Source organism: Pongo abelii, chromosome 8 (genome assembly GCF_028885655.2).
Source record: "Pongo abelii isolate AG06213 chromosome 8, NHGRI_mPonAbe1-v2.0_pri, whole genome shotgun sequence".
Taxonomy (NCBI): domain Eukaryota; kingdom Metazoa; phylum Chordata; class Mammalia; order Primates; family Hominidae; genus Pongo; species Pongo abelii.
The window spans coordinates 71,473,670-71,488,132 of record NC_071993.2 but is presented as its reverse complement, the minus strand read 5'-3'; the positions used below and the strand labels follow the sequence as shown (position 1 = coordinate 71,488,132).

Below are 14,463 nucleotides of genomic sequence, written 5' to 3'. Positions count from 1 at the left end.
CAACATCATTATACATGTGATTATTTTATTAGCCTAAACATGTAGAAAAGGAATTGCTGGACCAAAATTTGAAAGTGTCTGGTAAACACCATCAAGACTCTGAAAAGGTTTTGCCAATAATTTATGCTCTCACCAATACTATATAGTCAATTAAATTTAAGGGTCAATTCCAATAGTTAATCCTGGCATACAAATGGTTTTGGGAACACTATGAATTTGGTAGTGAAATGAGAGGAGGAAAATTGCCTCTTCAAAGAGGTAATCAACCCTAATCTTTATTTCAGTTTCTTGGAGTTCTTTAGACCTCTGGGAGTGGTCTAAGCTTAGGAAAGACTTTACCTCATACAGTTTTGGGGAATGTGCACAACTCTAGGACAATTTAACCTTAGGGCCAACCTGGGGGTAAAGCTGCCTAAGACATAAGGTAGAGCCAGAATGCTGGCATTTTGCATAGCTCTTAGACAAGCCTATGCCCTGGGATCTTCTGGTCCATAGACAGTCAAAGGGTAGTCAGTCTCCATTAAAATAGGAGGGAGGCAGTTAAGCTGCCGTTTCTGGCAGACTTCTAGGGACAATCTAGTCAGGCGACCCATGTTTCTACTCGAGTAAATTCTGAACATAAAGAAAAAACACTTAGAAATGTAATGTATATTCTCCAAACAGGCTTAAAATTCATATTGAACTCAGTCTTGCTAGTGTTTGAAAATCCTAAGACAATGAAATTACATAGGATGGTTACTATGAGCTTATATTATCTCTGCAATGGCTAAAAAGAACTCTTTATTCGTTATCACTGTGATCTATTTAATGGCAATCGGCAAGTTTTCCTAAATAATATGAAATACTACACGTTAAGAACCCGAAAATAAAATTAAAAAAAAAAAAAGAAAACAACAACAAAAGGGTTTTAAAATTTCATAAGAAGATTGTGAGACTTTTCTTGGATTCCTCCAGCAAGGCTTCGGCTGTACAGGCATTTATTTCTTCTAACAACTGTTTTTCTTTCATTTACATTTTTTCCAAAAAAAACACTTGAGCCCTGATTCTAAAAAAACAAACAAACAACAAAAAAAAAACAAAACCAGGTATAATTTCACATCTAAAGAAAAGAAATAGCTGATGTTTCTAGTTCACAGTATATAGCCTATCTATGAGCTTTATCTCAGACTCAGTTATTAGATGACTTTCAGAGAGCTGCCAGAAATAGTCTTTTATTTAAACTGGTTTTCCTTACACTGTTATTTGACAGTTGTGTTATAGAAAGATTATTCAATATCAGCAATGTCAAAAAGCTTGGATTTCCCAAGAGTTCCTGGGTGAGAGATTCTAGAAGGCAAGCCAGTGCTTTTCTACTTTAGGAACATATGTTCTTCAAATTCATGTCACTATTTTATGCCCAAATTACATATGTCTGCATAATAGACCCCCATCCCTAACTTCAGAGATCTAAAAAAAAAAAAAAAAAAAAACACATCTGCTTGAATTTCATTTCATTTTACGTGGTTTTTTATTCCATACCATGTGCTCAATAATAGCCAAAGTGATGGCTTATGCCAAGATGCAATTTATTGCATAGATGCTTAGAACAAGCTACTTTAGGCTGGGTGCAGTGGCTCATGCCTGTAATCCCAGCACTTTAGGAGCCCAAGGCAGGTGGATCACCTGAAGACAGGAGTTCAAGACTAGCGTGGCCAACATGGTGAAACCCGGTCTCTACTAAAAGTACAAAAATTAGCTGAGCGTGGTGGCAGGTGCCTGTAATTTCAGCTACTTGGAAGCTGAGGCAGGAGAATCACTTGAACCTGGGAGGCAGAGGTTGCAGTGAGCCAAGATTGTACCATTGTACTCCAGCCTGGGCAACAAGAGTGAAACTGTCTCAAAAAAAAAAAAAAAAACAACTAGCTACTGTAATAAAGAAATTAGATTTTTGTACTTAACCTATGCTAATGACACTCTTTACATGTGACTAAGTTTGGCATTCACCCAAAAACTGTTTTTCAATTTAGTGTTCAAACAAAAAAATTTAGATAGTCTAACTAATTTTCTAGCTTTTATCATGTATACATACATAGAGAATAACTGGTCCCTTAAGACATTTAAAAATGTTAGGCGGGATGCTGAGGATGCCTGGAGCAATATAAAATTATGGCAAATTATGGTATTCATACTAAGTCATCATTTGGAATTTTTTTTTTTTTTTTTGAGACAAGGTCCTGCTCTGTCACCCAGGCTAGAGTGCAGTGGTGTGATCTCAGCTCACTGTAACCTCTGTCTCCTGGGCTCAAGCGATCCTCCCACCTCAGCCTCACAATTAGCTGGAACCACAGGCACACACCACCACACCAGGCTTATTTATTTATTTATTTATTTATTTTGAGTTGGAGTTTTCCTCTGTTGCCTAGGCTGGAGTGCAGTGGCACAATCTCGGTTCACGGCAATTGCCACCTCCCGGATTCAAGCAATTATTCTGCCTCAGCCTCCTGAGCAGCTGGAATTATATAGGCACGTGCCACCACGCCTGGCTAATTCCTTTTTTTTTTTTTTGAGACAGAATCTTGTTCTGACACCCAGGCTGGAGTGCAATGGCATGATCTTGGCTCACTGCAACCTCCACCTCCTGGGTTCAAGCGATTCTCCTACCTCAGCCTCCTGAACAGCTGGGATTACAGGCATGCGCCACCACACCTGGCTAATTTTTATATTTTTAGTAGAGATGGGGTTTCATTATGTTGGCCAGGCTGGTCTTGAACTCCTGACCTCAAGTGATCCGCCTGCCTTGGCCTCCCAAAGTGCTGGGATTATAGGTGTGGGCCACCGTGCCTGACTGCCCAGCTAATTTTTGTAGAGACTGGGTTTCACCATGTTAGCCAGGCTGGCCTCAAACCCTTGACCTCAGGTAATCCACCCAACTTGGCCTCCCAAAGTGCTGGGATTACAGGTGTGAGCCACCGTGCCTGGCCTAATTTTTGTATTTTTAATAGAGACAGAGTTTCACTATGTTGCCAAGCCTGGTCTCGATCTCTTGGGTTCAAGTGATCCACCTGCTTTAGCCTCTCAAAGTGCTGGGATTACAGGAGTGAGCCACTGTGACTGGCCAGAAAAATTCTCAGATATTTATTTAGCCAACAACTATATATGGAATTCTTACTATACACCAGACAATGTGCTGTATCAATATCTTCTCCAAAATAGGCAGTTATCAGGCAAACCATTCAATGACAACCACTATTTCCTGCCTTGATTCCCTTTGTGTACCCTTTAAATTCCCCAACAAAACAAATAAGAGTTTTCTTTTCTTTTTCTTTTTTTTTTTTTGAGAGGGAGTCTCGCTCTGTCGCCCAGGCTGGAGTGCGGTGGCGCCATCTCAGCTCACTGCTACCTCTGCTTCCTGGGTTCAAGCAATTCTCTTGCCTCAGCCTCCTGAGTAGCTGGGATTACAGGCACATGCCACTGCGCCCGGCTAATTTTTGTATTTTTAGTAGAGATGGGGTTTCACCATCTTGGCCAGGCTTGTCTTGAACTCCTGACCTCGTGATCCACCCACCTCAGCCTCCCAAAGTGCTGGGATTACAGGTGTGAGCTACCACGCCCAGCCCAAATAAGCATCTTTATAAGTTGTTCCAGGAGCAGGTAAGCAACACCATGATAAGACATAAGCATAATCAAACACTATTAAGCTGAGGGTTTAAATGAAAGGTCCAGCTATACAGATGGACCAATACATTTGATTCCAGTCTCGCTTCTAAGAGGCAGACAATGTGAAAATGTGGGGCTCACAGACCAGAAGCAAACATCATCTTTAAACATCATCAATTATTGAGGGCTAAATTTCTTCAGAGCCATCCCAACCATCAGTAGAAGAAAAACAGGACAGAGCAGAGGCTGAAGAAGATAGGATAAGTGAGAAGAGTTCTAAGGAACTGGGATCAGGGCAAGTCTCCACAGTTTGCTCTAGGGTAATGAAGGGGAGACTATGGCAGAAAGGCCCACTGAGGTCCACTTGACACTGTAATCAATGGTACAGTGATAGATGGGTGCCTGGGTCTCCTTTCTACCTAGAAGGAACTCAGAGAAGCCACATCTCAAATATGCTTTCATTCAAATATTTTTAGAATTACTACTAGCTAAATACAATATCAGGTGCTCTGGAAATACAAAGCCATATGACATAGTTCCCACTTCAAGATATTATTTAGTGATGTCCTATCCACTGCCTAAGTTTTCTTCTTACTTAGAGATTCTTTTGAATTAACAAGGACTTTCATGTAAATATTTCTGTAGCTGTTATGGGACACCATCATTCATTCATGATTTAATGTGAATACTGCTTTTAAATTATGACAAAAAATAAAATCCTAGTTGAGATATCCTAGGAGAAGGATAATTTTGATTGGACAAGTCAGATGAGAAGAAGGAATACTTTTACATGTTAGGTCAGTTTCTAGAAGGCAGAAAATTTAGCCTGTTTTGAAGTTTTACTTTTCCTGCTCCATCTACTTTCTCCCACTGATAAATGAGGCCTAAGAAAGAAGGAAGCCTGGGCTGGGCACAGTGGCTCACACCTGTAATCCCAGCACTTTGAGAGGCCAAGGTGGGCGGATCACCTGAGGTCAGGAGTTCCAGACCAGCCTGGCCAACATGGTGAAACCCTGTCTCTACTAAAAGTACAAAAATTAGCCAGGTGTGGTGACGCATGCCTGTAGTCCCAGCTACTCGGGAGGCTGAGGAAGGAGAATGGCTTGAACCTGGGAGGCAGAGGTTGCAGTGACTTGAGATAGCACCACTGCACTCCAGCCTTGGTGACAGAATAAGACTCTGTATCAAAAAAAAAAGAAAGAAAGAAAGAAGCCTTCGGATTTACTCCCCGCTTTCCTGTTAGGCTTTCCTTTCTGAGAGCCTAAGGAGCAGAGAAGGAGAACAAAGGGCAAACCTCCTCTCTTCTATATCTCCCATCTGATCCTCAGATACCACAAGGAATTGATTCCATGGAAAAGTCACAGAAAGCTTTACAGGGCGACATATGCTATTCAAGAGAGGACAAAATTTATGCAGACGTAATTCTGGTGGCAGTATCAGCCCATATAGCACACTCCTGACCACCTCATTCCATACTCCTTTCTTTTTAGAGCATAGCCCCATCTTGACTATTTGTATTAAAAGGGTAGGGCTCCAGAAATCACGTGTCCGTAACTATATTTCCACAACATTTTAAATGAATATTAGAATTTTATTACATTATGAGAATATTATTATTTTCAAAACAATGAGGCCGGACTGATTCAAATAAAATACAAGTATGAAAGGCTAATAAGGAGAACCTCAAAGGTAAAAAATTACAACATCTCCCTCAAGATACAGTCCAAATACATTTAGATCTTATTTTTCTTATAAGCCACAATTTGCTTCTTTGCCCTCTCTGTTCTCTGCCTTGAACAAATCACAAGCAATTATTCCCAAAGGATAAATTTCCTTTTTCAGATTAAAAAATATTTAAATATTCTAGAACAGTCACAAGCAGATCTGAGAGATTAAACACAATTGCCACTTCTTTCTTGCTTGAAAGAATTCAACATCATCTATCAATAACTTGATATATTTCAAAGCATTATTTTAATGTTTTGACAGAAGCTGCATTATCATAAAACCAATGAATTAACCACAAAAACAGGTTATGCCAGAGAAGGAAGTTATTGGTAAATAACACATTGTGATACTTTTGGCCTTACAATACGCAAATGAGTATTTCAGAAATTCTAAGCACCTCTCATAGGCTAAAATAACACTGAAAAAGATTAGCCTTTCACCTTCTTAATCTTATTCTTCATAACATCAATTTAGCAATGGCAGATAATTTCCAGACATAGAAATTGTGAAGATAATAGCTAAACCAAATTTTCTGTGTAATTTCCCCAACTCTGATGTCCCAGTAAGAAGGATTTGTAACTGCTTTATACCTGTTGATACATCTCAGCTGTTAGGCCTTGCCCATATTTTTCAATATATCACTTGACCTGAAAAACTTATTTTCATCTAAAACTTTTATAACATTTTCATTAGATGGAATGGCACTGATCAGCACCACACTTTCCAAGTCACATACACTTTGTGATCTGCTCTTGACTTCAGCATGGCAAGAGAAATAAAATATTACACAACTTCACTTGAATGCTATTGTAATATCTCAAAGCTTGTATATTTGTGAGAAAGATGCATCATAATGAGGATGTAGCTTAATTTTCAGTAAATCAAATCTGGCTACTGTGAAAACACTTAATTCAATTTCTTCACTGATTCTCTGAAATCTAAAGAGATAATCAAAATGAGAATACAATTAATTATGCCAGATTTTCATTAAGTCTGCCTCCAAACTTTAAAACCCTGGGTACCAAACATTTTTGTTTGGTTTTTCTGGTAGCTTTTCAAAGATTAATAGTAAACAGTAAGGAAGTTGCTTAAAACTATTATATACATACATACATATATATATGTATACATACATATATATTTATAATATATAATATATTTATAATATATTATATATAATATATTTATAATATATAATATATTATATATTTATATAATATATATTTAATATATTTATTTATATATTTTTATATATAAATTATATATTATTATATATTATATATTATTTTATATATTATATATTATATATTATTTTATATATTTTATATATTATTTTTATATTTTATATATTATTTTATATTATTATTTTTTATATTTTATATATACTATATATTATATATAATTATATATAATATATATATTTATATATTATATATTTTTATATATTTATATATAATATATATTTATAATATATAAATATTATATATAAATATATTATAAATATGTTTATATATTTATAATATATTTTATATATTTTTATATATATTTATATATATATATATATTTTTTTTTTTTGAGACAGAGTCTTGCTTTGTTGCCCAGGCTGGGGTGCAGTGGCATGATCTCAGCTCACTGCCGGATCACTAACCTCTGCCTCCCGGGTTCAAGCGATTCTTGTTTCTCAGCTCCCAAATAGCTGGGATTACAGGCACTCACCACCATACCCAGGTAATTTTTGTATTTTTAGTAGAGACAAGGTTTCACCATGTTGGCCAGGCTGGTCTCCAACTCCTGACCTCAAGTGATCTTCCTGCCTCGGCCTCCCAAAGTGCTGGGATTACAAGCGTGAGCCACTGTGCCCAATTATAAATGTTTTATTATTGCCTCCCCATCAAGCTATCTAGAATTGTTTTCATGTTGTTAGCCCACAGGGTTAATAACTTTAGATCGAACATATATGAAGACAAAGAACACACAAAAATATTTCATAATTGTCAATGGCCAAGGGCCAAATTCTAAGTTATATTACCATTACCTAGTGAATCTTAGCATTAGTAAGAATGATCCAAGTCAATAAATAATATTTAGCATTCCAAAGAAATTCTGATAACCCTTCTCTATATCTAGTTATACAGAAAATCTCTGACTTCTGTGTATAGAATTTAAGACCATCAGCTAATGTTCCAGTTGGTTAGTGCAGAGAAGTAAGCTACTAATAACGATGCTTGTTTATTCCCACTCAATTCTTATTAACTTACTTTAAGAATCAGCAGTCCTTGGAAATTATTTAATAATAATTATTAACAGTCTCTTCATCTTTCCTAGAATGAATCTGAATTCATTTTATTAATGAGTAGTTATCTAGTAAATACTTCATATTCTATTTAATATGGATGCTATGGCTCATGCTGAAAATTCTTCAAGTTAATCCATCAAAGCTGATTAGAGAGATAGGGTTTAAAGCAATAGAATGTATGAGTTAGGAGTAAAGAGGGGATACAAATATATGAATTCTGAATTATAAGAAACCAAGCTTGTTTGGGAATAGATTAATTAAAATACACATTTTCCTCATTTCACTGGTACTGGGTACAGACTGAAGACATCAATAGCTACAAGGACTATTCTAAATTTAGGATATCAACAGCAAAGTAGAGTCTTAAGTTTGCTAAAGTTTTTTTTTTTTTAATAAAATGAAGAAAACAACATATGTTATATTCTTGCTCTGTTACCTTGCCACCATGCTTAATATAGATATGTCTGTAGTGAATATCATTACACATTTATAATCAGTCATGCAGCTTATATTCTGGATTGGAAAATGGACAATAACAGTATAAAAAATAAATTATATGGAATGTTAAATAGTGATATGTGCCAAGGAGAAAAAATAAAGAAAGAGGTTTAGGAGACGTGTGCTGTATGAGTGAAATGGAATAAAAGGTGTTTAAATGTGTAGGTTGGCCAAGGATGGCCCATTACCTGAATCACATACAGAGAAGAGTAAGAAATTCATGCCACTGCTTATTGTAAGCACAAGATATTTCTGCCAGACTGATTGTTATTCTGGATACGTGTTCTAGAAACTCTTATTTAGAAAAACCAAACTTCTGAAAAGTTTAAATAAGAATTAACTCTAATGGAAGAAATTACATTGCATAACATGCTTTCTTTAGAAAAACAGCTTTCTTAATTTTATTTTTAAGTTGAGAAAAAAACCCAGATGATTTCCTATATGTAGTTGTCGACTTTTATTTTAGACCACATAGTAGTTCATAAACTACTTTGAAGATTCAAGTTTCAATCCATTAGGGCACAGTGTTCGTATTCTTCAAAATGATGGCAATTTCTTGAACACCTGTGAGTTCATTAACTTTGTTTTGTTGTTGTTGTTTTTTTGAGTCAGTCTCGCTGTATCCCCCAGGCTGGAGTGCAGTGGCGCAACCTCAGCTCACTGCAACCTCCGCTTCCCAGGTTTAAGCAATTTTCCTGCCTCAGCCTCCCGAGTAGCTGGGACTACAGGTATGTACCACCATGCCCGGCTAATTTTTGTATTTTTTAGTGGAGATGGGGTTTTGCCATGTTGGCCAGGCTGGTCTCGAACTCCTGACCTCAAGTGATCCGCCCACCTCAGTCTCCCAAACTGCTGAGATTACAGGCGTGAGCCACCGTGCCCAGCCTGAGTCCGTTAGCTTTGAATGAAAACGGCTCCTCAGAAATATGGCAGTCCCACAGCATCTGGCTGATGCCGTTTGCACTGTTCTAGCTGGTTTTCTGTGGCCCTGCTATCCACCAGAATAACAGATGAATGCATATGCTAATGTACTTTCCCTATTCCCAAGCCACTCCCTGGCAAAGATTTTCCTTAGGGTATTGGGTGCCCTCTCGCAGATGACTTGGGAACCATTTAGTGTATTCAGACTGTAATGATCCCTTGTTACCCACAAGAAAGGAGATTCACTGAGTGCCTCATTTCCTATCATCCTAGTGGCAATCTGAACATGGGAAAGAACTGATCTTAGTGTCATTTCTCATATTTCTCCCCATCTTGTTATAATAGATAAAGTAGACAATGCAGTGTGCAAAACTCAGATTGCAAAGATGCTTGAACTGCCCACTATCTATAGGAGAGTTTATGACCAGCCTTTTCGTAGTTCAGGCTTAGAGAAAGAAGCAGCACTAAAGTTACAGCTTAACACTGCTGAATATGTGACCACAGCAGTAATGTCAAGTGACAGGAGCCCAGATGCTGGGGTTGGCCTGGGTTCAAATCCTAAACTGTCTCCTTACTCACTGTGGGTCTAGGGACAGGTTCTTTAACCCTCTGTATGCCTCAATTTCCTCATTTGTAAAATGAAAGTAACAATAGTATAAACATTATAGGGTTGATTTGAGGAAAATATGTCACTGGAGTCTCAGAGGGAGAGGAAAGGAGATCACAGAAAAAGTATTTGGAGAAACATATGAAGGCACAGGTCTAAAAAGCTCAATGAACCCAAAGACAAGAAACATGAAGAAAACTACATCAAGGCACATCATAATTAAAAAGAACATGTGCCAAAAATAAATGAGTGGTTCTCAGACAGGGATGATTCTTCCCCACCCCCAGCACATAGGCAACATTTAGCAGTATCGGGAGACAGTTTTGCTTGTCATAGTTGGAGGAGGGTGTAGGCTGTGCTGCTGGCATCTAGCAAGTAGAGGTCAGGAATGTTGCTAAATATCCTAAAGTGAACTGGACAGCTCTCACAATAATGAATTATCCTGCCCAAAATATCAACAGTGCTAAGAGTGAGAAATCCTAAAGGCATGTTATAATCAAATGTTTAAAACCAGTGGTAATATCAGGCAAGAGAAAAAAATAAAAAGCATCCAAATACGATAATAAGAAGCCACATTATCTCTTCGCTGACAATGATTCTATACCTAGAAAACCCAAAATACTCTGCCAAAAGGCTCCTAGACCTGAAAAATGACTTTACTAAAGTTTCAGGATACAAAATCAATGTACAAAAATCAGTAGCATTTTAACACACCAATAACTTTCAAGCTGAGAGCCAAATCAAGAACTCAATTCCATTTACAATACACACACACACACACACACACACACATACACACACACACATACACCCTAGGAATATACGTGACCAAGAAAGTGAAAGATCTCTACAAGGAGAACTACAAAACACTGCTGAAAGAAATCAGAAATGATACAACCAAATGGAAAAACACACCATACTCATGGGTTGGCAGAATTAATATTGTTAAAATGACCATACTGCCCAAAGGAATCTACAGATTCAATGCTATTCCTAATAAATTACCAATGTCATTTTTCACAAAATCAGAAAAAAACTATTCTAAAGTTCATATGGAATCAAAAAAGAGCCTGAATAGTCAAAGCAATCCTAAGCAAAAAGAGGAAACCCAGAGGTACCACATTACAAACTATACTATAAAGCTACAGTAACCAAAACAGCATGGTCCTGGTACAAAAACAGACACATAGACCAATGGAATAGAACAGAAAACCTGGAAATAAAGCTGTACACTTACAACCATCTGATTTTCAACTAAGCTGACAAAAATAAACAATGGAGAAAGGACTCCCTATTTAATAAATGGTGCAGAGATAACTAGCCATATGCAGAAGAATGAAGAATGAAGCTGGACCCCTGCCTTGCACCATATATAAAAATTAACTCAAGATGGATTAAAGATTGAAATGTAGGACCTCAAACTATAAAAATCCTAGAAGAAAACCTAGGAAATACCATTCTAGACATCAACTTTGGGGCAAAATTTATGAGTTATTCCCCAAAAGCAATTTCAACAAAGGCAAAAATTGACAAGTGAGACCTAATTAAACTAAAAAGTCTCTGCATAGCAAAATAAACCATCAATAAAGTAAACAGACAAACTACAGAATGGGGGAAAATATTCACAAATTATGCATCTGACAGTGGTCTAACATCCAGAATCTATAAGGAGCTTAAATAATTCAACAAGCAAAAAAATAACCCCATTAAAAGTGGGCAAAGGACATGGATAGATCCTTCTCAAAAGAAGACACATAAACAGCCAACAAACATGAAAAAATGCTCAATATCACTAATCATCAGAGAAATGCAAATCAAAGCTACAATGAGATGCCATCTCACACCAGTCAGAATGGCTATTATTATTATTATTATTATTTTTGAGATGGAGTTTTGCACTGTCTCCCAGGCTGGAGTGCAGTGGAGTGTGATCTTGGCTCACTGCAACCTCCACTTCCTGGGTTCAAGCGATTCTCCTGCCTTAGCCTCCTGAGTAGCTGGGATTATAGGCGCCCACCACCACACCTGGCTAATTTTTGTATATTTTTTTAGTACAGATGGGGTTTCACCATGTTGGCCAGGCTGATCTTGAACTCCTGACCTCAAGTGATCTGCCCGCCTTGGCCTCCCAAAGTGCTGGGATTATAGGCATGAGCTACCATGCCCAGCCCAGAATGGCTATTATTAAAAACACAAAAGATAAGACATGCTGACAAGGCTGCAGAGAAAAGGGAATCCTTATACACTGTTGGTGGGAATGTAAATTAGTTCAGCCACTGTGGAAACCAGTTTGGCGATTTCTCAAAGAACTACAAACAGAACTACCATTCGACCCAGTAATCCCATTACTGGATATATACCCAAAGGAAAATAAATCGTTCTACCAAAAAGACACATGCACTTGTATGTTCATCGCAGATTTATTCATAATAGCAAAGACACGGAATCAACCTAGGTGCCCATCAGTGGTGGACTGGATAGAGAAAATGTGGTACACAACACTATGGAATACTACACAGTCATGAACAAGAATGAAATAATGTCCTTTGCAGCAACATGGACGTAGCCAGAGGCCATCATCCTAAGTGAATTAACACAGGAACAGAAAACCAAATACCACACGCTCTCATTTATAAGCGGGAGCTAAACACTGGGTACATGTGGACATAAAGATGGGAACAACTGACACTAGGGACTACTACAGAGGGTAGAGCGGGAGGGGGACAAGGGCTGAAAACCTACCTATTGGGTACTATGCTCACTCTCTGGGAGATGAAATCATTCATACCCAAATGTCAGCATCACCCAATATCATGTAACAAACTTGCACATGTACTCTCTGAATCTAAAATAAAAGTTGAAATTATAAAAACAAAAAACAAGCAAAAAAAAAAAAAGCTGTGATAAAAAGAGTCTTAAAATCATACCCTGATTCTATTTTCTTCATTCCTGACAAATATAGAAAGTAACTTACAAAGTAAGCACTTTATTGTAAATCACTCACCACATTCAAACTAGGAGTTGAGCACCATAAAGTAAATGTGCTGGGAATGGCAGAGCTACTTGGAAGGGTTTCTAGAACCCCTCCTTTAAAAAGTCATTGTGACTTTTTAAAAACATGCTTTTAAGTGGTTAAGGGAGCTACGCGATGTACCAGGAACTCTGAAGGTTCTGTTCTGTGTTCCTTCTGACATTTGGAAAGATATGAAGGTAACAGGACTAAGCAGTGGATACAAGTTCAAAGCTTATTTCAGCTCAACAAACATTTGCTACAACTACTTACAAGTATACATTATATACCAGTGCAGGTCTCTTCATTTAATGCCATAGTCTTTCTGCTACATCATGCCTATTTGCTGTATAATAAATTCTGTCCAAAGTCACAAAAATGTTTTAAAAATTCCCACCAATTTGGGTCATTTTTTTAAAAAGATAAGGTTTATGGACCTTTAAAAATCAGACACAAAGTAACATGTTGTGACAGAATAAAAAAATAAAAACCAAGACAGATTTCCACTAAATATTAGGCACTAAACTATTAATAGCTACTTTATATTCATGATGTCATCATTCTCAAATAAATAATTTGGGTTTGATATTACTGCCCTCTTCATTTTACAGACACAACAGAAGAACAAATCTATTGTCTTCCCCCATATCACAAGCTAAGAAATGGTGGGGCTAGGATCTGAACTAGAGATGCTTTTAAAAGCACATTATGATCTTAAGTTGTATGTTGCTGGAGTTATTTTGGATTTTCATAACAAATCAATGTGTGTTTTCATTGCCAGGGTACTGCTCCACCATATGAATTTATTCAGACACTTTGGTGTCCCAAAGTCAGCTGTGGCAAGGCATATATATATATGTATAATTTCCTTGTCAATCCTTACACATTTACACAGCGGAATAAGAATGAAAGTGGTCAGAGTCATGGCAGGACATGTACATGCCACTTATTAAAAACTATCTTCTAGTAGCTTTATGTTTACAGATTGCTGGCTTGGAGAAGGCAAAAAAGAGAGGGTTATTTTTGTTTGATATGTTCCAGACCAAAAAAAAAAAAAAATTGAAAATCACTTATTTCAAACATAGAAATCTGAACTCTGGTTCACCTTAGGTAGATTTTAATAGACTACACATGGAGAGCTATGAACATAACATTTTGTTTAGTTTTTCTGAATGGTTAAAAAAAGTCACACCAAAAAGTAATAAAATTTAAAATCACTTACAGTAGCATACTAATCAACAAAGCTATTGATAGTTTTAAAAAATCAGAAACTCCTCAATGCTCTAAGTGAGTCAAAATAGAGTTTTGTGTCTTCAGAAGTATTCCTCCAAGGTTAAAAAACAAATATTCAACTCAATTAGGTCAACCAAGCCAATTTTCTTCTTTAGTGGAGGAAATGATGGATCAAAATATGTTTTATTGGAGAAGCAGTAAGTTAATGAAGGATATAGTAGTAGGCAATACATGACTCACCTTGACAGAATACAGAGTGACAGACAGTTAAAGGTAGATGTCACTTCTTAGTTTTTTTGCTGCTGTTGTTTTTGAGACAGGGTGTTACTCTGTTGCCCAGGCTGGAGTGTGGTGGCCTCATCTCAGCTCACTGCAACCTCCGCCTCCCAGGCTCAGGCTATCCTCCCACTTCAGCCTCCTGAGTAGCTAGGACTACACATATGCTTTTGTAGAGATGGGGTTTCACCATGTTGCCCAGGCTGGTCTTGAACTCCTGAGTTCAAGTGATCTGCCCACCTTGACCTCCCAAAGTTC

At 37.2% G+C, this 14,463-nt stretch overlaps 1 protein-coding gene across 4 annotated transcripts in view; it reads right to left on the bottom strand.

Annotated features, from left to right (window-relative positions):
- The window catches only part of MICU1 (mitochondrial calcium uptake 1), a 260,802-nt gene that overhangs the window by 126,566 nt on the left and 119,773 nt on the right, over positions 1-14,463 (bottom strand). The window lies entirely within an intron of this gene.